The following is a 25,402-nucleotide window of genomic DNA, read 5'->3' as shown; positions in this document are numbered from 1 at the left end:
CTGCATGCACTTAAAACACGAGAGTGCTCCCCCAAGAGGGGCACCAGGACCACGTGAGGATCAATACCCTGCTTAAAGTAAGACTGTCTGCCCACCCCCAGTGGAGCCCAGCCCCGCTGGAACCGCCAGAAGGAGCTGGAAAGGATCCAACTTGTTAATTAGGCTCATGAGGGGGGTTGTAGGGGAGCAAACCCTCGCTACTGGGCTCCCTGCTGCCCCATGTAGGGTGACCCCAGCTCAGAGACTTCATAGAAGTTACCCAAATGATATCAACAGCATACAGCCCGGGGCCAGCACAGGAAAGAAAGTTTGTCTTTGTGCTTCTCACCTCCTGGCAATTGCTCCCCTTAGAGCACCTTAACCCTGGACTTGGCTTCTGTGCCACAGCTCATCACATGAGTCTCCTCAAGGAGTTAATAAGGGCTTAAGGAAGTGTAATGAGGCCTCCCTCACTACACCTGAGAATTCCCAAAAGCTCGAAGGCTCCAAAGAAACGAGAGGTGAATTTGTGAGGGAGATATTGGAAATACAGTGGGGAGTCCTTTTTCTGCATGGAAGAGGCTGATTCCTCCATCAGCACTGAGGCTGCTTTCCTGCAGCTGGAGAAGACAACAGAAGCATGGAAAACCACTGCTTTGAAATCAGTTGGACAATGCCCTAACGTCTCTTTCTCAGTTATATGCAAAGGAATGACCGGGCTGGTGAAACAAGGGTAGGGGGCTGTATTAGTTCGTTCTCACACTGCTATAAAGAAATACCTGAGACTGGGTAATTTATAAAGAAAACAGGTTTAATTGGCTCACAGTTCTGCAGGCTGTACAGTTCTGCAAGGCTGCATGGCTTGGGGAGGCGGCCTCAGGAAACTTTCAATCATGGTGGGAGGTGAAAGGGAAGCAGGCAAGTCTAACATGGCTGGAGCAGGAGGAATAGAGAGAAAGGGGAGGTGCTACACACTTTCAAACAACCAGATCTATGAGAAGTCACTCACTATCACAAGAACAGCAAGGCAGAAATCCACCCCACATGATCTAATCAACTCCCACAAGTCCCCTCCTCCAACACTGGGGATTACAATTCAATATGGGCAGGGACACAATTCCAAATCATACCAAGAACCTTTCTGGTGGTCCCAATGTCACAGAGAAGGGCAGAGCCAGGTTGCCAGGTGCAATCTACTTCCTTTCTCAGCCCCAGCAAGCAGCACTCCCAGGATGGGCAGATGTGTGGAGGGACCTCCCTGCCTCCAGCAGGGGAAAACTCTCAATCACTGGATCTCCCTTCCCCATCCATTGCCTGTGTCTGTGTTTAAGGAGGCGAAGCACCACCATTTTTAGAGCAAGGAGGCATGCCCCAAACTTGACCATTTAAGTCTTACTGTATTTTGCAAAGTTCACCATATGGACCACTTCATGTTCCAGTAGTGTTACTGGGTTCCTCAAAATACAGTCCAGGACTGCTCTACTTTTTACATGACATATTTCCTGGCCCAGAGATGAATTTTCCTCTTATAATGGAATTCATGCATGGTGATATAGTATATACTTATATATAACAATATTACTGTAGCAATACTCACTGATCTGAAACATAGTAATCTAGTAATATCACCTCTCCAGAAATTCTACAAAAACCAGAAGTTATTGCAAAAGGTATCTGAGCATCCAAAATAAATATCGCAAGATCCGTGCACTAAAATTTACATGTTTTTCTCAATAGGCCTGTATTACAACAGTTTACTGACATTTTTAAATGATTCTAATAAGTCTGGTTCTCTAGTCAATTAGAAAGAGGAGGGAAAAGATAGAGACAGACACACTGACAGTAAAAAGAAGTCAGAGCTTCTGGAACGTGAGCAAGAAAAAAAAACTCTAAAAAGCAAAACTCTAAAAAGCAAGTCCAAAGGCCCCAACAGCCTAGCAGTTTGAGGTCATTTATTCCAAGGGAAAATAGATTTGCACACTTCAACATGTCCTGGGTTGTTCATAAAAAAGTAATAAGCCATAATGTCTCACGTGTAATGAGGTAGGAAAGAATGCAACACAACTCTTTTCAAAGTTCATCAATAAAAGTTAAAACCGTCATAGTTTCGGAGCTTACAGAGCTAAGACTTCCACTACACAGAAAGTTTATCTCCAGAATAACTCATTTATCTTTTGCCCCTCTTTTCCACTATATTCATATTTTATGCTTCCACCAAAGAGTATGCAGAAGAATCAGGACAAGTTTATAAAGTAGGAAGGCGGGTTGCTACACCGAGAAGCTGGCTTCATTCCTTTATAGCCAATGTTGTGTTGGGGCTGACTCGCATAAGCTCAGGAGAGCTGAGTATTCACGTATTAGTCCGTTTTCACACTGCTATAAAGAACTGTTCAAGACTGGGTAATTTTTAAAGAAAAGAGGTTTAATTGACTCACAGTTCTGCATGGTTGGGGAGGCCTCAGGAAACTTACAATCACGGCACAAGGCAAAGGAGAAGCAAGCACCTTCTTCACAAGGCAGCAGGAAAGAGCGAGAACAGGGGAAACCACCACTTATAAAGCCAACAGATCTCGTGAGAACTCATTCACAATCATGAGAACATCATGGGGGAAACTCCCCCCTCCCCGATCCAATCACCTCCCACCAGATACCTCCCCAACACGTGGAGATTATAATTCAGATTACAATTTGAGATGAGATTTGGTTTGGACACAGCCAAACCGTATCAGTTCAATTTTCAGGAATTTCATGAGTGATTGTTAAACATTTCCCTTATTAGACATTAAATTATGTAAGCTTACAAATAAGTTACACTAAAACCAAAAGTAATAAACACCCAAAACTCATCACTTCCTAATCATTTTAGCAGACCTTGCGGTTGTCCGTGCCCTTGCAGTTACTTATGCCAATTGCATCTCTTTGGTGGAAATGCCTCTGATTGGTGGCCCTCTGCTGCCCTGCTCCCACTACTTCACGTTCAGTGACAGCACTTTGGCAGCTTGAAATTGGCCATATGCTACAAATAAGGCTTGTTTATCCACACCCCACCCCACCCCAGGTGATTGTTAAAGATTTGCCAGCACACCACTGTTTGTAGTTTTTTCTCAACAACACCTCAGGTTGTTAAGACTTAAAGTGTGGATTCCTGGGTGCGCAGGTGAAAGTTGCTGTGTGCAGAAAAGTGGAAAGGGCAAGGAGAGGTAGGAGATGAACAGGACTTGTTTTCATGACACTGCTGATCAAAACAGGATGTAGCAAAGGAACCAGCCAAAAGCAGTTAGGACTAGGAATTATAATACATTTCCATGCTGTAAAACACTCCCACCAGCACCATGACAGTTGATGTCATGGCAAAACCCAGAAGTTACCTTACATGGTTTAAAGAGGGAGGAACCATCAGTTCTGGAAATTCCCCACACCTTTTCTAGAAAATCTGTGAATAACCCACTGCTTATTTAGCATATAATTAGGAGCAGCTATAAATAGAGCTAGCCAGCAATGCACAAGTGCTACTCTGCCTATGCGATGGCCCTGCTCTGTCTGTGGAGCAGCCATTTTGCTGTACACTATTGCTCTAAAAACTTGCTTTCTTTAACTGTTGGCTCACTCTTGAATTCCTTCCTGAACAAAGCTAAGAACCCTCTTGAGCTGAGCCCCAATGTGGGGGTTCACCTGCATCAAAGGGACTGGTTTTCAGAAAGCCTGGGTGCCCATCCTGCTCTCCTTCCAGCTCTGTGACCTCAGGCAACTGTCTTCCTCTCTCTGGGCCTCCATTTTCTCATCTATAAAATGGGAGGATTAGACTAAATGGTCTGTAAGGCCCATTCTGTTTATAACACTGTCTGATTCTATGATTCCTCTTTTACTTTCTAGTCAGGCATGGTGGTACTACATTTTGGCCCATGGCAGACTGGAGGAAAGGAGTTCAGATATCCAGCACTTCCTCTTCTTTTTCAAATACTTCCCAAAATAATGTAATAGCAACTGTGGTAAAGCAGTCAAAAGGGACCCAAAACAGGTTGAATCAGAGAATAGAACATGAGATGCCCATTCGCTTTCATTCTTTCTTCTGCCTGCAACTTGCCAGTAGCACCAGTAAGCCATTTCTGAAATTCATTATGTAAATAACAAAAGCCTCAAGAAGTCTTTTTATTAGTGCTCAATATTATGATCCAGAGACTTAGAGGGTGGTGCCCTGGAAAATAAAATGGCCCTGAAGTTACAAGGCCTGGATTTGGGTCCTGGATGTCCTAATTCACTTTTACTCCTTATGTGAGCTTGAGCAAGTTACTTAACATCTCCAAGACCCAGTTTCCAGTTAAATGTGAATAATTTCTAGTAGAATGGACTAGTGCAGGCTTTGTGGAGAGCCACTGGGTGGCACTTATTCAAATTAAGTGTGCATTTTATGACCCAGCCACCATGCTTTTTAGTCAGCTTCCCAGAGAAATTCCCACCCAGGTCCATCAGCAGTCACATTTCACCAGCGGTTCTTGTTTGAAACTATTTGTGTGCAGAGTTGGAGGCCATCATGGTTTCCACTAGGGGGCAAAGATGAGTAAAACATGATCGACAAACACCGTGGAGTATTATGCAGCATTTAAAGGCAATGGAGTAGAATCACATAGCAACATGGATCACTTCTAAAAACAGAGCAGAATGAAAAAAGTACAAACCAGAATGAGATTCACAGAATATTACAATTTATGCAAACGAAACTGCATACACACTAAACAAAATATTCACTTTATAAATACGCATACAAATAAGATAAACATTGGACATATTTAGAATGATTGCCTATGTGGAGGAAAAAGTGTGAGTGGGAGATGGCAATAAAAGAGAATGGATCGATTAGTTAATTATTAAAACGAGAGAGGAGCCAAGCAAAAACAATAGATGCCAGTATTCCACGCACTAAGTAGTAGGATTTGCTCATCCTTCTAATCCTAAGTCCAATAAAAATTAATGAAAAGTGGCCAGGAGCAGTGGCTCATGCCTGTAACCCCAGCACTTTGGGAGGCCGAGGCACGTGGATCACCTGAGGTCAGGAGTTCTAGACCAGCCTGTCCAACATGGTGAAACCCCGTCTCTACTAAAAAAATACAAAAACTAGCCAGGCATGGTGGCACTTGCCTGTAATCCCAGCTACTTGGAGGCTGAGGCAGGAGAATCACTTGAACCTGGGAGGTGGAGGTTGCAGTGAGCCCAGATCGCACCACTGCACTCTAGCCTGGGTGACAGAACGAGACTCTGTCTCAAAAAAAAAAAATTAATGAAAAGTACAATCGTACCTTACCTACCCCACACAGTTATGGTGAGGGTCAAATGGATAATGTATGTGAAAATTATCTGTGCACCATAAAATGTTATTCAGATATGTTATTATCTTTATGTTTACAGCACAGCTGGGAAAAGGTCAAGAGAGACTGCAGAGAATATTTAAGAAATGTGGCAAGATGCCTTGTCTTTTTGTCTTGATAAGTTTAACAGGGAAGTTTAAATGTCCCTTAATCAGATATGCCTCTGTAAAATAGAAATCTTTAAATAAAAATTATGGCCATCCTCGATTCTTCTTCTGAGTAACATATTTGTGGTAGATGCTGTCAGTTGCCTAGCCACAGCCATTCTCCCTGCTTGCCAGGAGTACAGCACCCCACAGTTGTTCAGGTGGCAACATGTCTCTATCCCCAGAGGATCAAATGTGATTGGTCCAAGACAGGCATGGTAACACCATTTCTAATGGCCAGTGGTTGTTTTAGATGGGAGCATGTGACCCAGTTCTGGTAAGAGATGTAAGGGGAAGTTTGCTTGGAGGAGCCTCTCCTGGAAGAATGGTTTTTTTCCTGTTAAAAAAAGGAGACAGAGATAAGAATGAAGGCTTCCATTTCTTCCTACCTTAATCCACAGTATGTAAGGATTTTCCATTTAAAACTGAGGCAGCTACTTGTGACCATGAGGCAGTAAGTTTAAGAATCAAAGGACAACAAGCTAGGGTCACATAGAAAGAGCCTGGTTCCTGGATGGCACCACTGAGCCCCAACACCAAAGCTAAAACAGTCCAGCTCTTGGTTATGTGAGCTCGTTAAATGTCTTTATTACTCTAGACACTGTTACTTGCAGCCACACACATCTTAGCAGATATGACATGTAACCTGGCATTCCCTTGAAAGATCTCTTTTCTTGTGTATATCCTGCAGGAAAGATCATCCCCTTACTAGTTTGTGATTTCCCCAAACGTATCTGAAAGACTGTCAAGGAGCAGAAAACTGTGTTTAAAGCAGGTGGGACCTGTCCATATTTTGAGTGAGCCAAGGAAACCGGCATAGGTGAAGTAATCCAGGCATCTGTTTAGGATATCAAGGATTCTGAAAAGGTACCACACACCAAATTTCACCTCTGAAGCCAGTGGTAGTGAGAAGTTTCTGGTAAGGAGTGGTCAAAACCAAATGTGTGGGCTGGAGAGAAGACTTGACATAAAATACCAGAATGGCTATGTGTGGCTTGTGTGTGTGTTGTCCCACTGGACCAAGGGTAAAATTAAGGGGGTCAATTTTAGCTTGATACCTCTAATTAGAGTTGCCCTACCCCCAGGACAGTTTACACTGTACTGCTATGAGCTTCTAGGCCCTGGATGTGTCCAAATCAAAGCATACCTCCATTGAGTAGCAAGTCTCTAAAGTCCCATCTAAGCTCCAAATTCTAAAATTACGTATTCCTCTGGATGAAATGCAAATTATCTTCAGGGTCATAATTTAGTGAATACAGGGGAGGGCAGAGGCCCTTGATGGAAATAACCATGCAGAGTGGAGAATCTGAGGTCACCAAAGATTCTCGTCCAACTCCATCTTTGGAGAATAAAGGGATATGGTCATTTTCTCAAAGAATTGAAAGTAGATTGCCATATGATCCAGTAATTCCACTTCTGGGTATACGCTCCAAAGAATTGAAAGCAGGGTCTCAAAAAGATATTTGTACACCCATGTTTATAACAGTATTATTCACAATAGCCAAAAGAGGGAGGCAATCCAAGTGTCCATCAATGGATAAATGGATAAGCAAAAAGTGGTATATACACACAATAGAATATTACTCAGCCTTAAAAAGGAAGGAAGTTCTGACACATGCTACAACATGTGTGAACCTTAAAGATATTGTGCTAAGTGAAGCAAACCATTGATTCCATCCATATGAGGAATCTAGAGGAGTCAAACTCAGAGATAGAAAGTAGAATGGTGTTGCCAGGGGCTTAGGGGAGAGAGAAATGGGAAGTTGTAGTTGAATAGATATAAAGTTTCCATTTTGCAAGATGAAAAGAGTTCTGGGCCAGCACAGTGGCTCATGCCTGTAATCCCAGCACTTTGGGAGGTCGAGGCAGGTGGATCATCTGAGGTCAGGAGTTTGGGAGTAGCCTGGCCAACATGGCAAAACCCCATCTCTACTAAAAGTACAAAAATTAGCCAGGCATGGTGGCATGTGCCTGTAGTCCCAGCTACTCGAGAGGCTGAGGCAGAAGAATTCATTAAACCCAGAAAGCGGAGGTTGCAGTGAGCCAAGATAGCACCATTGCACTCCAGCCTGGGCAACAGAGCAAGACTTCATCTCTTAAAAAAAAAAAAAAAAAAAAAGAGAAAAAGAAAAGAGTTCTGGAGATTGGTTGCACAACAACATGGAGTTTCTTAAAGCTACTGAAATGTACACTTCAAAGGGTTGAAATGATGGATTTTATGTTACATGTATTTACCACAACATTTTTTAAAGGAATATGGTTGTAAAGTATTTTCTAGCACTCAGATCCAACAGTTCTTTTGGCCACAGTCCTGGGGGCAAGGACTCCCACCCCTACCCTAGAGAAAAGGCAAGCCTGTTCTCAGTGACACAAAGGCGGGAGAGGAAGCAGGTGCAGCCACTGCTTGGAATCTCTGCCCAACAGCTGGCATTGCTTTAGAGACGTCATCATGCCCTCCCACAAATGACTGCTCTGACTCCAGCTGTAGTCATTTCTCCATCTAAATAAAGAACCCTAAAAAGTGGCACTAAATTAAGAGATGCCTTTGACGTCATCCATTCTGACCCGTCTGTTCTGAGACCTGGAAGGGAAAGTGATTTTGCCTAGATCACACTCTGCATTAGTGACAGCCAAGACTAGGGCCATGAGAGCCTCAAGAACCAGCCCCTCTACTCACAGGTAGCTTGGTGGAAGTATTATTTAGCATTGCTAAAGAACTGCATATTTGTAAAGTGCTTTATGCTCATCTATTGTTAATGCACTAATGAGAATACTTAGATTGTGCCTTTTCTCCTAGGAGCTCAGAGCACTTTGTAAATGTTAACTCATTCACCCCCTACATCCCAATGGGAGACAGAAATCCTCAGCCCTTGGCTCTGCATTTGGTAAAGAGTAGGCCCAGCAAAGGCAACAGGCGGGATGGGAGGCAGGCTCAGAACCGGGAACTTCCAAGTTCCCGTTCCCTCACTGTCTCCTGTCTAACTACACAATGTCCCTGGGACTGATATACAAGCCCTAGGAACCAATGAAATATTTCTGTGAAGCTAATGGCATGTATGGCACCAGAGGAAAGGGGCTTAAGTTCTAGGGAGGGGGAGAAGAAAGGGAGTAAAGTTAGAAGGAATAGCAATATCATAACAGCCAACATTTACTGAACGTTCATGATGCAGCAGACCCACAAATTCTGCATCACCTTATTGAATCCTCATCCAACCCCATGACTGAATAGTGATCATCTCCCTTTTTCATATAAGAAAACTGAGGCTTGGGAACGTTAAGAAACTTTCCCAAGGCCACACCTAGACAATATCAGCACCATGCCCAGAACACAGATCTAACTCCAGAGCCTGTGCTCTAAAGCCACATGGGGAACTGCTTCTCCCCAGAGTTAAGGGATAATCATAGCAGAAACCACCATTAAATTATGTTAGAAAATCCCATTCTTGGAAAAAGTTACTCACTGAAGTCAGTAAGGAGGCAAAAAGATAAAGGAATCCTCCCCGCAAGAGGACTTTCCCACCCTTTCCTCTGGCATCCCATCATCTGTGACTTCCTTCTAACACATCATTGGTCATGTCATAACATACCATACACTCATCAGATGCCTCTGCTCCACCAGACACAAGCTCCAGGTCTTCATCATTTTGCATCCCTAGTGCTGACATCACACTTGCTACTTAGCAGGTGCCAAGTATGTATATGTGGGAAAGGATGGGAACAAGGCAAGGTTTTGAGACAGACATTAATACATGTATGGCCCAAATGTCAACAATTTTATAATTCTACATTTAAAGCAGTTGACATAGGTCATAAATTTTGTTTTTAAATTTTGCTCTGTACCCCTCATTCCCCACAAATAGGGAACAATCAATCAAGAAGTGATAATTGAGTATCTGCAGCATTACAGGGCTGTGGGGTGTACTGAAGATACCCATGAGGTGATCTTTACCCTCCCAGAGTTTACGTTCCAATTAGGGGCATGATGGTAACACACACAGGCAATTAATGAATGACACAGGATAAATTTGCAAGCTAATCAGGGGTTTAGACTGGGAATTCTGGGGAGTTTGGGACTAGGGAAGGCTTAATGGAGAAAGTGACATCTGAGCAAGCATAGCTGGGCACAAAAGAAGACATTCCTGCCAAGAGTGTACATGGAGCCAGTAAGAGCTATGAGCATAGTGTGTGGGCAGGACAGGAAGAGGACCAGCCTGTCAGGAGAAGTGGGCACATTACACAGGTAATTCTTTACCAGTCACAGAAATTCCCTCGGCTCCTTGAAAATCAGCCATTGGCATGGGATGTGCAACAAGCTACTCAACATTAACCCCAGTTCTAAGGAAACATTTTTTTACATCTTTGTTCGTTAATAAAAGAGAAGGGTTGTTCAAACCAGCGTGTGCTCCTCTAATGAATACTGACTCACCAAGGTTCACAACCAGAGTTGGAAAAGCTGGGAGTCAATAAAGAAGCAATACATTCTAACAATATTAAAACTTCCTGGTATTGCAGTAATTAGAATTTCAAACACTAATAAAAGACTGTACAGTTAATTAGCAGCAGTCGTAAAAGTCTAAGAACAAATATACTATGTATTAAATACAACAACTAATGTAATTGCTACACACCGATTGAAAAATTAAAGAGGGAGAGGTTAGGGAAAGTGCTTGCCACAAGAGCAGCAACACTGTTTCTCTTGGTCTTTGTGGCCACAATTCCTTATTATAGTCATATTAGTATTACACAGTCTTTACTATTAATATCAGAATGTTTTATTTCTCATTAATAGATTCCACTTCCTTAAGAAGCCAGGAAATTTGGCATACCCTAACTAAGCTACAATCTGAACTACACATTATTTTCTCATTCTGGGGACAAAACTCATACATAAAGACACATAGACACATGTGTGTACACACACACACACGTTTACTGAACGTTCTGATTTTGTACAGGTGTGATTTTGTACAGGCATGAAGCTAATAGCCACTTTCCTAGTCAATAGCACCTTTCTAGACTTTGGGAACATCCCTCCCCAAATCACCCAAAATGATCTCCCTCATTAAGCTTACAACACTCCATCTTCAGGACTCCTTTATGAAAAGTCTCCTGGAAGAACACAAAACCTCCCATACAATAATCTTACCAAAAAAAAATCCAATTTGAATCTGATCACACTTCTAGATTTAATGACCAGTTTATAGGGAATAGAGCAGACAGAAGAAACAAGGTAAACAACACCACAGGAATGCAGATAGAAAACCTCAAACTGTGAAAAATTCTATAGGACAAATAATCCAGTTTTTCAACAAATAAATGTCAAGGATAAAAACAGATGGGATGGGAAACTATAGATTGAAAGTTAAAAGACATTCAGTGATCATGCCCTCTGTTATTTGCCCAAAGGAGTTGAAAACATGTCCACACAAAAACCTGCACACAGATGTTCATAGCAGCTTTATGCATAATTGGCAAAACTTGGAAGCAACCAAGATGTCCCTGAATAGGTGAATGGATAAACTGTGGTACATCCAGAAAATGGAATATTATTCAGTGTTAAAAAGAAATTAGCCATCAAGCCATAAAAGGAATGAAGAAAACTTAAATGCATATTACTAAGTGAAAGAAGCCAATCTGAAAAGGCTACATACTGTGTTATTCCAACTATACAGCATTCTGAAAAAGGCAAAACTATGGAGACAAAAAAACTACTCCATATGATACTATAATGCTGAATACATGTCATTATTCGTTTGTTCAAATCTATAAAATGTATAACACCAAGAGTGAACCCTAATGTAAACTATGGTCTTTAGGTGATAATGATGTGTCAATGTAGGTTCGTCAGTTGTAGCAAATGGACCAAATGGAACAAATCACAATGGTGGAATGTCATCAGTTAAGTCAGGAACTGGCTATTTTCACTTCTTTTGTGGATCTTCAGTTGCTTCAGGCCATCTGGATGTACACGTGCAGGTCACAGGGCATATGATGGCTTAGCTTGGGCTCAGAGGCCTGACAGTAGGGGCTGGGGGAGTACCAGCTTGGGAGTCAGGACCACTGGCTGCTAGTCTAATTTCTGTAACCATTTGGCTGTGTAATTTGAGTTTCTATTTCTTCTGTGAAATGCACCACTGGAAAGGTGATTTCTGCACCCTCAGCTTTAACATGCTTTGAATGATGGCCAAATCAGAAAGACAAAGAATTAGATGTCACAAATAGATTTCAGTTAAAAGAAGATATTTCCTATGTCTTGGTTAAATTCTCCCAGGAACACACTCTGAGACTAAAGATTTGAATGCAAATACCTTATTTGGGAAATGATTCCAGGAAGCACCAGAAGGGAAGTGGAAACAGAAGACAGGGAAGGGAAGGAAGCCAGCAATGAGGGAACTATTGATCAGGTGACCACGGTGGGCATCTGAAGCTCAGTCATGCTGGCAGATAGTATGGAACATGCCACAGAGTGGTCTTATCAAGGGGCAGGTAGGCAGGATATGTATACACCTACTTCCACCAACCATTGGCTGGGGGCTACTCCCCAAAGCATGAAGTCCCCAACAATTCCTGCCTGCAAGGAGATTCATAAGCGCTTGCAGTCAGAAGTCATGGGTATGTATTGGAACAGTCAGTGACAAGAAAATATAGGCAGAGCATCAATTGCCTCAGGGACCACCTAGGAACTTAAACTGGGCACATCTCTACCTCTTGCTTTTCGTTCTACTATTTCCAAGGGAGTCAAGTGCAAACAAAATCAGGTTCAAAGATTTGGCAACAGCTCAAATTATTCATTGTGATTTTTATTGCTGCACCTATGTTCATTTGTGCATTCTTGTTTATATAAGGCAGAAAAAAGTGCTAATTCAGCACTGCCTTGGTAGGGTGGCCTTGAAGGCTGCTGTAGAAATCTCCTGCAAGTGCTCAGAGCAGCAGTTTCAAATCTTTGTCACCTGAAGAACATTCACCATGTTTCCAGGCCCTGCTTTTTCTTTTACAGCTTTGGGGAAAGACTCGAATTCCATCCAATTAGATGTACACAACTTCAGCTGTTTTGAATCTACCTACATGCAAATAAGACCCTAAGGAGCTGTTTCTTTAGGATGAAGAAAGGGGTGTAAGTATTGCCTTGGATTTTTTTAACCAATGCAGGCATCATTTTTAAAAACAAAGACTCTGATTTTCCCTGAAAGTAGTCCTGGAAAAACAATCAGAAACTGAAATGGAATTTCACTGAATTTTTTTATTGCCCTCCCCCCACCTTTTTTTTTAACTATTGAATTCAGTTCAACAGCTGGCTTTTTTATTGTAATTTTTCCTGCTATAGTGATTATTTGTCTTCATGACTCAGATGACCGTACTGGCTAGTTTTTTTTGTTTGTTTGTTTGTTTTTTCACTCACGAGTGCATCGTTTGGGCACTATGCAGACGCAGCTTGAGGCAGTTTGGATGCAGTGACTGATAACTGCACCAGAAGCAAATCTGCAGATTCTGTTTGGGGCTCATCTCAGTTTCAAATACGGGTGACTAAATGACATCTGCCTGCCTCTCCCTCCTCCTTCCTCAACAAGGAAGGGGCCTCGTCGCCAACACGCGCACATAGTTGTGGGCTTCAGCCAACTCCGTATAGTGCAGCATTCAAATGAAACTCATCAGAACACTTGGAAATGACAGAGTGAACACCAGGAGCTTATTTCTAATGATATTTTCGATCACTGAGGATTTCACTCTAAGCCATGTTTGTCTTTTTTTTCAAATTGCTAGAAAGGGCATTAATAACATTATCTTTCCCCCAAAATGAGGTAAGAAACTCATCAAAAAGGGGCTGATATACTGGGATAAAGACTCTGGGCTCCTCCCTCATTTTCCTCCAGTTAAAGGGCCAAACCAATGGGCCATCTCTAACATTCTGAGAAGTCAGAAATTTCTGGGCAAAATGATCCACATTGTTCAAAAACAGAAACATTAAACAGCAAGTTTGTTTGCTTGTTTGTTTGTTTTCCTTAACTACTACTCTCACTTAACAATGGGCAATGGAAACAGAGAAATCCAAGATAAAATAAAATTCAGACTTTTCTAAAACTTTACCTTAATGAATGCAGTGCTGCACCCTCTCACTCCATTTTTCTTTGTCATCAACAAGGGGCAGGATGTTGTGATGGAAAGAACATTGTAAGTCAGTGGGTCTGAGTTCAAGTTCCAGCTCTCTGTGGTATTAGGCGAGTTGTTTTGCCTCTCCTGGTCTCAGTTTCCTCATTTCCAATCCCTGCCCTTTCCACTTCAACTATAAAAAACTGACATGGTTTAAGCTGAACAGAGACCTTAGCAATTCCCAATGCAGTCTGAGAAATGGCTTCTTTCACTGACCCACCAGAGGTGAAAAAAGTGCATGAGGTAATTAGTATGCAGGGGTGACCGCAGACTACTGCTAAACAAAGTAGACTCAAAAATAAGACTCCTCATTAGATGATTTAGGTAAGCTAAGATTGGGAGAGACCGCAGGCAGGGACTGGGATGGCCTCTTACTCAGAACGTGAATATTTTTCCCTTATTATTCACCTATCTGAGATCCAAACAGGTGAGCAAATGACTCTTGTAAAAGGCTCTTGTCAGCCTTCTCTTTCTGGGAGTATGGCAGACAAAACACCTTGAAGGGTCCTTGCCATGAAAACATCTAAAATACTGGGGAAAAAATGAAATTTATAAAAGCATTGTCAAACTAGCAAAATTATTTAAAACACACACACAAACACACACACATACAAACACACACACACACAGGCAAAAGATAAAGTGAAAGCAAGAATTCTGGGGCTGAATGACTGCCAAGGCTGGCTTTTCCCTGAGGGTCTCTTCTGAAATCTGAAGGCCCTGACGTTCTACTATGGGGCTGCATTGGAGATAAGATAGGGGGTCTATTAGGGAACCTTGACATAGAAGTAATGTCACAAAGAGCTACACCCTCTGTAAAAGAGCAAATGATAAAGAATCTGCTGCTCAGAAACAGTCAATAAGAAAACTTGTCTATTTCAGCCTTAGCATCGGGTGGGAAAAAAATTCTACCTGTAAACTGGCCTTTGCACAGGACTGTGGTTGAATTCATGCTACTTCTGTGGTCCAATAAATTTGCAAGCTTAGACTTTAACCTAAAATGATCCTGGAAACATGGATGAATCTTCAAAACATTATGCTATGTGAAAGAGGCCAGATATAAAGGACTACATATTGTATGATTTTGTTTATGTGAAATATTCAGAATTGACAAATCCATAGAGGAAGAAAGTAGACTAATTATTGCATTGGGCTAAGGGGTAAGAATACTGACTAACTGTAAACAGGGAAAGGGACCTTTGGAGAATTTGTCTTTTAAGTTTTAAAACTGGATGATAATAATTGCACAATACTGTAAACTTACCAAAACTCATTGAATTGTATGTTTAAAATGGGTAAAATGGCATGTGCAGAATACCTCAATAACAGTGTTTTTTAAGCTGGTCTTGGGTTATTGCTGGAAAAGTAACTAGCAGAAGGAATGCAAGTCCTCTCCAGAGGAATATAACTTCACTAAGAATTCCCATAGACAAATTTACACATAAAATGAGCAGCTCACAGTCAAAAATCACAAAACACAAGAAATCAAGACATTATGAGTGAGAACTAGCAGAAATGTAGACAGCAGATCAGTCCAGGAAAGGCTTCAAATAATGGAATTAGTTCACATAAAATAAATAATAACTACATTACTAACTATATTAATTATAACTATGAAGTAAAAGGTATACTTGGAAATATGTGCAAGCAACTAAAGGGTCTAAATACAACCAGCATATTTAGAAGAATCAGAGAGATATTCCAGAAATAAAATGTACATATAATAACTGAAATTGAAATTTTAATTGATTGCTCTAAATAGTAAATTAAATATAGCTGAGGACAGAATTAGAAAACTGGAAGGTATAGCTAAAGAAATTAATGAAAAGTTGGGGCAGAAAAAAAGTTTACAAGATATGTAAGACAGGTTGAAGCAGCCTTCCACATGACTAATCAGAATTTCTGAAAGAGACAATAAAGAGAATATGAAATAAATCATATTTGAAAAGATAATGACTGAGAATTTTCACAACCATTGAAAAGCATCAGTCCTCAAAATCAGGAACCCAAAGCAATATTAACCAAGATTTTAAAATCTAGATACTTCATGGTGTAACTGGAAAACACCAAAGACAAAAAGAATATATTGAAAATAGCCAGGAAGAAGAAAGAGTGGCAGTTAGAATGATGGCAATTTCTCAGTGCAACAATGAGAGATCACAGCAGACTAATAGTATCAATATGCTGAGAGAAGGTAACACTCAATTTAGTATTCTATTAGCCAGAAAAACAATCTTTCAAAAATTAAGTGAAACTAAAATAATTTTTAGACAAAGTAAGGAAAAGGAAGAAAAAGCTTGACCACATTACCAACAAATTCTCACTAAAGGAAATTCCAAAGAATATACTTCAAACAGACATAAATTAATTCCCAAAGACAAAAAGGAATTATAAATAATATTGATAAATAAGTGAATAACTAATAGACAACAGATATTGACATATGTATGAGTAAATATAAATATATGACCATCCTGAGCAATCTAGTAAGTCTCCATCTCTACAAAAAATTAAAAACTTCCCTGGGTATACTGGCGCATGCCTGTAGTCCCAGCATCTTGGGAAGCTGGGGGGGGAGGATTGCTTGAGCCCTGGAGGCAGAGGTTGCAGGGAGCTGAGATCACAACACTGCATTCCAGCCTCGGTGGCAGAGCGAGACCCTGTCTCAATAAAATAAAATAAATGTATGAATAAGTGTGTGAGTAAATATAAATAAGCATTTACTAGATAAACAATATTAATAATATACAACTTGTATGACTAAAAAAAAAAGGCTAAAATACCACAGAACTAAATATAAAGCAACATAGCTGATAAGCTGGGCAAGAGGTGATCAGAGTTAAACCACGGTAAATTCATTGCAGTGTTCAGGAGGATAATAATATTAGGCTGTGTTAAGTTAATTGGGCAATTAAAAATGACCTAGGTAACCATAAAAGAAGTATAAAGGATATAAATGATAAACTAAAAGAAGTGTGAAATAGGCCAGGCGCAGTGGCTTACGCCTGTTATCCCAGCACTTTGGGAGGCAGAGGCGGGTGAATCACAAGGTCAGGAGATCGAGACCATCCTGGCTAACACGGTGAAACCCCATCTCTACTAAAAATACAAAAAATTAGCTGGGTGTAGTGGCGGGCGCCTGTAGTCCCAGCTACTCGGGAGGCTGAGGTAAGAGAATGGTGTGAACCCGGGAGGCGGAGCTTGCAGTGAGCCGATACCGCACCACTGCACTCCAGCCTGGGCGACAGAGCGAGACTCTGTCTCAAAACAAACAAACAAACAAACAAACAAAAAAGAAGTGTGAAATAAAATGAGAACATTAGTTTAAGAAAAAAAAAAAATCCAGGCCGGCCCGGTGGCTCATGCCTGCATTCCTAGCACTTTGGGAGTTCAAGACAGACAGTTCACTTGAGGTCAGGAGTTCGAGACCAACCTGACCAACATGGTGAAACCCCATCTCTGCTAAAAATAAAAAAATTAGCCAGGCATGGTGGCACATGCCTGTAATCCCAGCTACTCAGGAAGCTGAGGCAGGAGAATCACTTGAACCTGGGAGGCAGAGGTTGCAGTGAGCCGAGATTTTGCCACTGCACTCTCCTAGCCTAGGCGACCGAGTGAGACTCTGTCTCAAAAAATAAATAAATAAATATCCAAAAGAAAGAAGGGAAGAAAGAAGGGAAAAGCAGAACAAATGACACAAAACAAAATGATAGAAATAAATTAAAATGTATCACTAATGAAAATAAATCCATATCTATAAATCAAAATAAATGGTTAAAAACACATTGTTAACTTTTTCAGTTAGTATAGGGCAAGTTATGCTGAGGTTAAAAATAAGTGATCCCAGGGCCGGGCATGGTGGCCCACGTCCATAATCCCAGCACTTTGGGAGGCCAAGGTGGGAAGATCGCTTGAACTCAGGAGTTCGAGACCAGCCTGGGCAACACAGGGAGACCCATCTCTACTGAAAATACAAAACTTGGCCGGATGTGGTAGTGCGCACCTATGGTCCCACCTACTGGGGAGGCTGAGGTGGGAGCGATCACTTGAACCTGAGAGATCAAGGCTGCAGTGAGCTGTGATCATGCCACTGCACTCCAGCCTGCAAAACAGAGGGAGACCCTGTCTCAAAAAAAAAAAAAAAAAAAAAAAAAAAAGATCCCGAAATCTTAGAAGCTTACAACAACAGAGATCTCTGTTTCAGTTATTTAAAGCTTCAAATAAAACACCTAAATCTTAATGACTTAAAATAACAATTTATTGTTGCTCAGCATGTTGTGGTTTGGTTGGGCAGCTCCGTACATGCTCCTGCAGTTGCATTCGCCTGCTGCTTCAGTGAAAGCTGCAAAGACAAAGCGGGCCTCACTGTAGTAGAGAAGGCTAGAAGTCTAAAACCTCTGTTTCTATGAAGTTTCACATCTTTCAGTTATCTAACCCAAGCTTCTTTACTTGGCAGCTAGGTCCCAAGAGAGTAAAAGTGGAAACTGCAAAATATCTTGAGGCCTAGACTCTAGAACTCATTCAACATCACTTCTACTACAATCTTATGATAGTGTGAATCATGTCAAAGTAAATCACAGGCCAAGCCCAGGTTCAAGGGAGTGGGAAATAGACTACATCTGTTGATGGGAAGGGCGGACATGGCATGGGCAATTGACCCCCATTTATGTCTCAGTCATGCAATGTGTTCACTGCAGGTCAGCTCCATGTTGTTTTCACTCCAAAACCCAGGCTGATAAAGGGATCTCAAAATATTTTTAGTGTCATGGCAAAGGGATCATGATGAAGCATGTGCTGGCCCTTAAAGCTTCCAGCCAGAAGTGCTCTTTGCTCATAATTCATTGGCCAAAGCAAATTACATGGTAAAGCCTGTCTTATAAAGCCCTGGGACTATAAGGGTACCTAAAAAGACAGTGTTATTAGAAATCCTACTGAAGTGTGAACTACTTGAGTGAGGACAGAGGAGGAAACCACAAAATATTTGGATGATATACAATGTTAAGAATTAGCTTCCAAGAAAATTTCAGAGAATATTTTATGTTATGCTAACAAGGTTCACTGACATTGACAGTTATGGAATATTATAGAGCCCATGCTTAAGAGGCGAAGTTGTTAGGAAAAGTTTCAAAGGGGTTAGACCACTTCTGTGCTCAATATACACACCAAATCCCCCACTGTCATCTAAAGATTTCTTCTCTGGTTATAAAACTAACACTAGAATCATAAAAATTTTCATCAAGTCCAACCTATTCCACATACAAAGACAACTGATAGTCATAGGTACGGGGAAATGTTAGGATATATATCTTGAAATAAGTCAAACTGTCAGCAGGCCTTCACTGACCATTCTTTACATGCTCATCTCTTTGCTATGTGCTGTAGTGAATGCCAAGTATAAAATAACCTCAAAGGTCAGGAAAACAGGAAAACATTTTTAAATAAACAAAGACCAACATAAGATAACTATGGTCTTTCCCTGTTCTCCAAGAGGCAGACAATGGCTGCTGAGATATTTGTACTTCAGTTGGCAGTTTAAGATACAGTTAAGGCATAGGAAAAAATAGCAAGCAAAGCAGTAGGTAAATAATAAAGCAGGTGGTAGAAAGTCCCAGTGCTGGAAGACATTAGAGGAAGGAAAAATCACTAAGGACTGAAATAGACATATTCAAGGAGGAGAAACTAGAGCTAAACCTCAAATGATAACACAAGATTATTCTTAGAGACAGAAAACTTTTACAATATATGAGAACATGGACAAAGCCACCTTCCCATGAGGTTCCCAAAGAACATAATTATAGAAGAAAAGAAGAAAATGTCCCACAGAGTAATAATTTACCACTACCTCAGTATAGACACCAAATCCCAACATTAAAAAGTCTAGGCCAGGTGACCCACTCTTTGTCCTAAATTGGTCAGGCTTCCAACTAAAGTAAGCTGGGAAGCCTCCTGCTCAGTTCTACCTTTGCCAGTGTCCATACACAAATGCCAAATCGTACTACTCTATATTCCTAATGACAAGAGATAAAGCAATGCCCACCAACCCAGCACTGACCTGTTACAATACAGCATCTTCCGCTAGCAAATATGGTCCTATCAGCTTCCTAAAGTCCAACCAATTAGATTGGCATTCATGTTTCTTAATAAGAGAGAAGTACAAAGATGAACTCCTGAGCACTAAGTACCAACGGGGCCGTACATCATTAAGTGCAACCAGAGCTACAGGGAGTTTCCAATGAAAGATGAATCAGGGCCGGCAGCAAAAAGGGACTGAGGAGTCTCTGATTTCAGCAGTTCTTGATGGTAGGTGAAATGATTGCTAATGTTTTCACTTTGCCTGTGCATTACTCTTCTCCACATTTCTTTCTCATTTCTTTCTATGCCACTGTGAGAAGACTCATTTCAACAGATTTCTGAACCAGGAAATGTGGAATCCATAAAATGTTGGTTTGGTGTTTGATTTGGGGGTTTCTTAGTATCTCCTGTGTTCTACAGGCACCACGAGAGTCCTCCAACTCTCACAAAGTAACACTGCAACGCAAAGACCTTCAACACAAAGAAGGCTTGTCTTCTCTGTGCCCCAATATTGCTTTTATTATGAATCACACAAGTTAGACTTTATTGCACCTTGTTCTGTTATGTCACTATTAATCTTGTCTCCCCAAGTAGAATGTAAGGGGCCTTGCTGGCACTGTGCGTGCACCCTTATATTACCTCACCCAGCGCTGGGCAGGGTTAACTCTAGGCAAAATTTTAAAGCAGTTCTCCCTCTAGGGCCTTTTTCTTTTGCTCTCTTTGCCCGTAGTGGATGGTGCCATTTCCTTCCTAATCACAGAAGTGTGGCATCTGCACACTTTTTACACCTTCAAGCCCATCAAAATAAAATCTTAGGAAAAAATGTGATAAACTAATCCACCCTAAATGATTGCTTGAGTTTAAAGAGATGTCAAAGACACAAATCACCACTAGAAGAATTCCAAGTATTAGCAAGATGGTAGGGAAATTCTTTTGAGGAGCAGAGGGCCTTGCTAGAGCCTCTGAAATTCCAGAATATCTACTGGATCCTGTGTCCTTCATTTTGGGCCTATACAAAATCCTATATATCAATTAATTTCTTATATCAATTAATTTATGGGATCTTTATTGTCTTCAGACCAGAAAAAAGAAATAGAAACTAAGGCAGCAGCCCTTCCTTCCAGTGCCTTGCAGCAGTGGACTAGCTTGACTTTCAAATAAGTTCACACCATACAATATAATAACAGGAGAGTGTTCACAAATCTGGCCTTTTCTGGATATTAAATACATTTCTGCTGCTGGACTAGCCAGATAAATACAGAATGTATGTCATCCAAAAAGCAGGGCAGAAAAGTACTCCATTTAGAGTTAATAACGTGCTATTAAAACTACGTATGTCAAATTATTTCATGCATAATGCAAACATATGATCTATCACAGTTAGGACAGTCTTGAAATGTCTAAGGGCCAAGCTCGATTAGGGCTCTAAAATATTTTGGTTTCTGCCATAACCTTCCTGGAATGGCTTAGCAAGTAAGAATCTCCTACTGTTTGCTTTAGTAAATCCCATTTTTCAAGGGTTAAAAGAGTGATGTGATTTAATCTTGATGATAAACATTTGCATTGGCCTAAAAACAGAGATAAACAGCGGAATTGCTCCTGGGAGGCTTCTGTTAAAATGTTCACAGAGTTTAACCTGATAGAAACCATCAATCAACAGGTTTATTGGTGCCCAGCAGGGCTAGAGCCTGTCTTCTTCCTTGCATATAGCTCTGGGTGCAGTTCAAGCCCCACACACACCTAGAGGGAAAGGTGAGACCTTCCAGGATGGACCAGGTCAAATACACATTCCAGCAGCACCTGATTTAGAGCTTCACTTAAATTGTATGTGTCAGTTGGGTCCGGACATTTGTCTTCTTTGACCTTGCTTCCCACCCTCTTCCAAGGGAGAACACAACTACATGTCTGTGGTTCATTGCTCTCCATTCTGTATTTCCTCTGGACCATGTAGCTGAGTCCCAGCAGTAGGGTGGCCCTCACTCTTTGGTGTGCCTGAGTCTGCTTCCCCAGGTAAACTGGGTATGTGTGATTTTAAGAAACTTCAGGACGCCGACTTCCAAGAAGCCTAGGTTAGTGGCTTCTGGGAGGTCAAGGGGAGATGCAATCTGCTACCATAGCCAGAACCTACTTTCCCCACCCCCACCCCGGCCTCTGGGTTCTAATTATATGATTGCAATAAAGAAGTCACTGAGGCCAGATGTGGTGGCTCATGCCTGTAATTCTAGCGCTTTAGTAAGCTGAGGCAGGAGGATCCCTTGACCTCAAAAGTTTGAGACCAGCCTGGGCAACATGGTGAAACCCTCTCTCTACCAAAAATACAAAAATTAGCTGGGCATGGTGGCACGCACCTGTGGTCCCAGCTACTTAGGAGACTGAGGTGGGAGGATCACTGGGGCCCAGGAAGTCAAAGTTACAGTGAGCCATGGTTGCGCCACTGCACTCCAGCCTGGGTGACAGAGCGAGACCCTGTCTCAATCAATCAATCAATCAATCAATCAATCAATGAAAGAAGTCACTGAGATCTTGATGCAAAGGAAAGGAAAACAAGGGGTCTGGTATGAGTTTGGCCCAATCCTAATGGCCTGGAGCAAGTTACCTTTCTCTATGGTGATGTTTGTCAAAATACACTCCCCAAATACCAGTTTCAGAATCACCTGCCAGAGATCTGGGTCCCATGCCAAGCTGGCTGATGGAATCAAAGTCTCTAAGGGTGGGGCCACATTCATGTTTGAGGACCATGGTCTAAAGACTCTGCGTTTGTTATCCATCAAATGAACTAACATAGGCCATAGCTACTTAATGAGGTTATTGTAAGGACCAAAATGGTATAGTGTATGTAAAGTAGTATACAGTCTGGCTTATCAGTTAAGAGCATATTTGGGATCCAAACAGATCTGAACTTGAAACCGGATTTTGCCACTTACCAGCTGTGCGGTCTTGAGAAAAGTACATCCTCTCTGAGCCCCTGTTTTCATAAGCTGTAAAATGTGGACAGTAATACCTAACTCATGGAAGTCACACAAGGATTAAATGAAAGGTTACATGAAAAATGCTTAACACATACTTGGCACAAGGTAAGTATTCCAGTCATGAACACATTTTTTCCCCTTCCCAGAAAAGTACTTCAAACATGAGTCAGAGTACACTTCCTGTTTTACTACTACTGTGAGACTTACGATGCTTTTCCTACAGAACTTCCCAACTTAGTCTTGAGTTTTGTCTTTCATAAGTAATTGCCCAGGCTCTTCCAGTCCCTGTTAAGACAGGCTTATAAACTGTTACTATCTTGCTTATCTGGGACTAATAAATTGGCATCTTGGCTTTCTGTGCCTTTCCAAATATTTGATTCCCTTCTATTTCCCCCACCCCACATCGCTCAATTTAGAATCCTAAACTATGGGGTAATAGCCCTATCCCCATAGTCACTATTCAAGAAAGCGAAAAATATTTTTACCATATTAACAGACGGTTCGTTTCTAAGGGTATATCTTCACAGCAGCTGGTGCTATGGAGGGTTGAAAAAGAAATAAAAGGAAGGCAAGTTGCAGGAAACCAAAAGATTGGCTTAAGCTGACCCTGGGAAATCCCTGGCAGCTGTACACCCCAAAATCGACCTCGTTCAGCCCTGTTCTCAATATCCCATGCCAGGAAAGAAGGGCATAGTGGCTATTTGGGGTGAAGCTTGGATTAAAGCTCCTGACAAACAAGGCCACTTCCTTGTCCCAGGGCCAATTCTAAAGGTTCCATCTGATACTGTGGGGAAGCTATCTTCCCCTAGCAGTCAACTCTTAGTAATCCAAAAATGTATTTATTTATCCTACTGTCAACAGGAATAAATTATATTCTACCTCCCTGTCCTTGCATTAGGAGAAAAAAAGTGAAGGAAGACAATCTATTTCAGTTGTAATTAACATCGGGCCCGAGGGACCTTTCCGAAATGTCTGCCCTGGCAACATTTCCCCCAGAGTGGATAAAAATGCCTTCATGGAATGAGAGCCTTGGAGATCCCCCGCAGACATCTAACTGGATTCCAAACACGGAAACCCTGAGCAAGAGATGAGTTCCCTGCGAGACTCTCAACTTGCGCGCATTTCCGACCCCATCGCTGCCCCCTTCATTTTAGGCCTCCCCTATTGCCTGGGGCAGGGGTCCGATTTTCTTACTTTCATCACACCGCGCTGGAGAGAGGCCCTGCTCCAGGCAGGCTCGGGGCGGTCAATCCTCGGGGCTCGAGAAGGCGCTGTTGCCTCAGGGCCCAGTCGCCCGAGGAGGAGGCCAGCGCAGACCCCGTAGAAAGCAACAGGGAGCAACACACACGAAACCCTGGGCTAAATCTTCGGTCCAGGACCCGGGTCCGCGCACTTTGCGCCACACCCCGCACACTTTGCGACATACCCGCCGGGAAGCTGCCTCGCCCCCGCCCTCTGCCCTCCTCCCGCTGATCCGCCGCGAATTATGGAGGAGTGAGTGCGGGGACCCAGTTCTGGCAATGCCAGGGTTTCTCCGGAACGGACTCCGGGAAACCCAGGAAGGGCGAAGCCCGGCATGGCCCTCCGCCTCGGTGCACCCAGTCTGATCCCGCAGCATCCCCTGCCTCTAGGCTGAGAGAGGGAAGAGGGGGAGGGTAGACAGAAAGTTAAAGACATCCCTTCCCCCACCCCAGCTAAGGTTTCGAACCGCACACCCACAAGCCGGAGAAACCCCGACGCGCGCCCTGCACTCCTGCTGGGCGATCCGGCTGGGCTATGCGATCTACTACCCTACGTGGAGAGGAAATCCGGTCCTTCCACTGGCTTCCTGGAGGAGTTGCCGCTTACGCAAAGGAAGGGAAGAGGGACGCCAGCAGGGGCAGCCGGCAACCCCGAGCAGGAGCTCCGGGATGAAGCCGTAGCAAACAGCCCCCGGCATTTCCTAGAGGTCCTGGGGCCCGCCCTAGGGACCCCCAGCAACTACCCTCCCCGCCCGCCTTCCGGAGGCGGAGCCCGGCCTGCGCTGCCCTGCAGGAGAAGTTTCCTGCCGCTCCTAGGGGGCGCCATGAGCCGCGGCGAGCGCCCCATTCATCCTCCCAGCGAAAGAAGATTCCCCAGAGCGACGGCACTAAGGGGGCGCGAGGCCCTTTTCTTCACCAAAACCTCGCTCCATAGCACTCGCGCTTCCCTTCTCCTTGGGAACTCCAAGCTGGAGCTTGGGGACCTGCGAGGTCTGTCCTATCCAAGCCCTGGGACGCTCACAACATGCGGGAACTTTCTTCTCAGATCCCGCCAAGTTAGGGGTGGGAGGAAGCGAACCGGTCGAGTTTGACCTGCTTGCGCTGTCTCCCTCGATTATGAAATGGAAAGACCATGAGTGATTCGCTCTGCAACGCTGTCTCCATTTCTTATCCTGACAGAGGTCTGGTCTCAACTGACATAGTTACAGATGTGGCCTTAACCCCAGCCCCGCTCCCAAGCAGAGGAGAAGAGTGAGAAAGAGGGAAAAGCAGAGGTCTGTGCTCTCCCTTCAGATATTCACCTCTCTAGCCAACAGTTTTCTTCTCCCCTCACCTCCCCACCACGCAAAAAATCAGTCTCATTTGAACAGAAGCTTCTCCCGGGTACAGGGTAGGGGAGCGTGCAGAGGGTAGCCGGAGCTGAGAGCTAAGGCCGAACTTAGATTTTTCATGAGACTGTCGCAAAATGAAAGAAGAACCAGGGA

General features: G+C 42.7%; 2 long non-coding RNA genes across 2 annotated transcripts in view; both read right to left on the bottom strand.

Moving 5' to 3' along the window:
• Positions 1-2,563, bottom strand: part of LOC134808658 (uncharacterized) — a 300,148-nt gene extending 297,585 nt beyond the window's left edge. Inside the window, exon 1 of the long non-coding RNA XR_010152078.1 lies at positions 2,415-2,563. This is a non-coding gene — a long non-coding RNA (uncharacterized LOC134808658). The remainder of the gene's footprint in view (positions 1-2,414) is intronic.
• Positions 2,564-4,561: 1,998 nt separating this feature from the next.
• Positions 4,562-24,697, bottom strand: LOC134808681 (uncharacterized). The gene is made up of 4 exons (XR_010152100.1): positions 23,872-24,697; positions 23,163-23,213; positions 22,633-22,686; positions 4,562-5,825 (listed from the first exon to the last, which is right to left on the bottom strand). It is a non-coding gene; the product is annotated as an uncharacterized LOC134808681 (long non-coding RNA).
• Between the last annotated feature and the right edge of the window lie 705 nt (positions 24,698-25,402).

This window comes from Pan troglodytes, chromosome 17, assembly GCF_028858775.2.
Source record: "Pan troglodytes isolate AG18354 chromosome 17, NHGRI_mPanTro3-v2.0_pri, whole genome shotgun sequence".
NCBI lineage: Eukaryota > Metazoa > Chordata > Mammalia > Primates > Hominidae > Pan > Pan troglodytes.
Note: the sequence above shows the minus strand (reverse complement) of the source record. Positions and strands in the feature narration are given on the sequence as shown.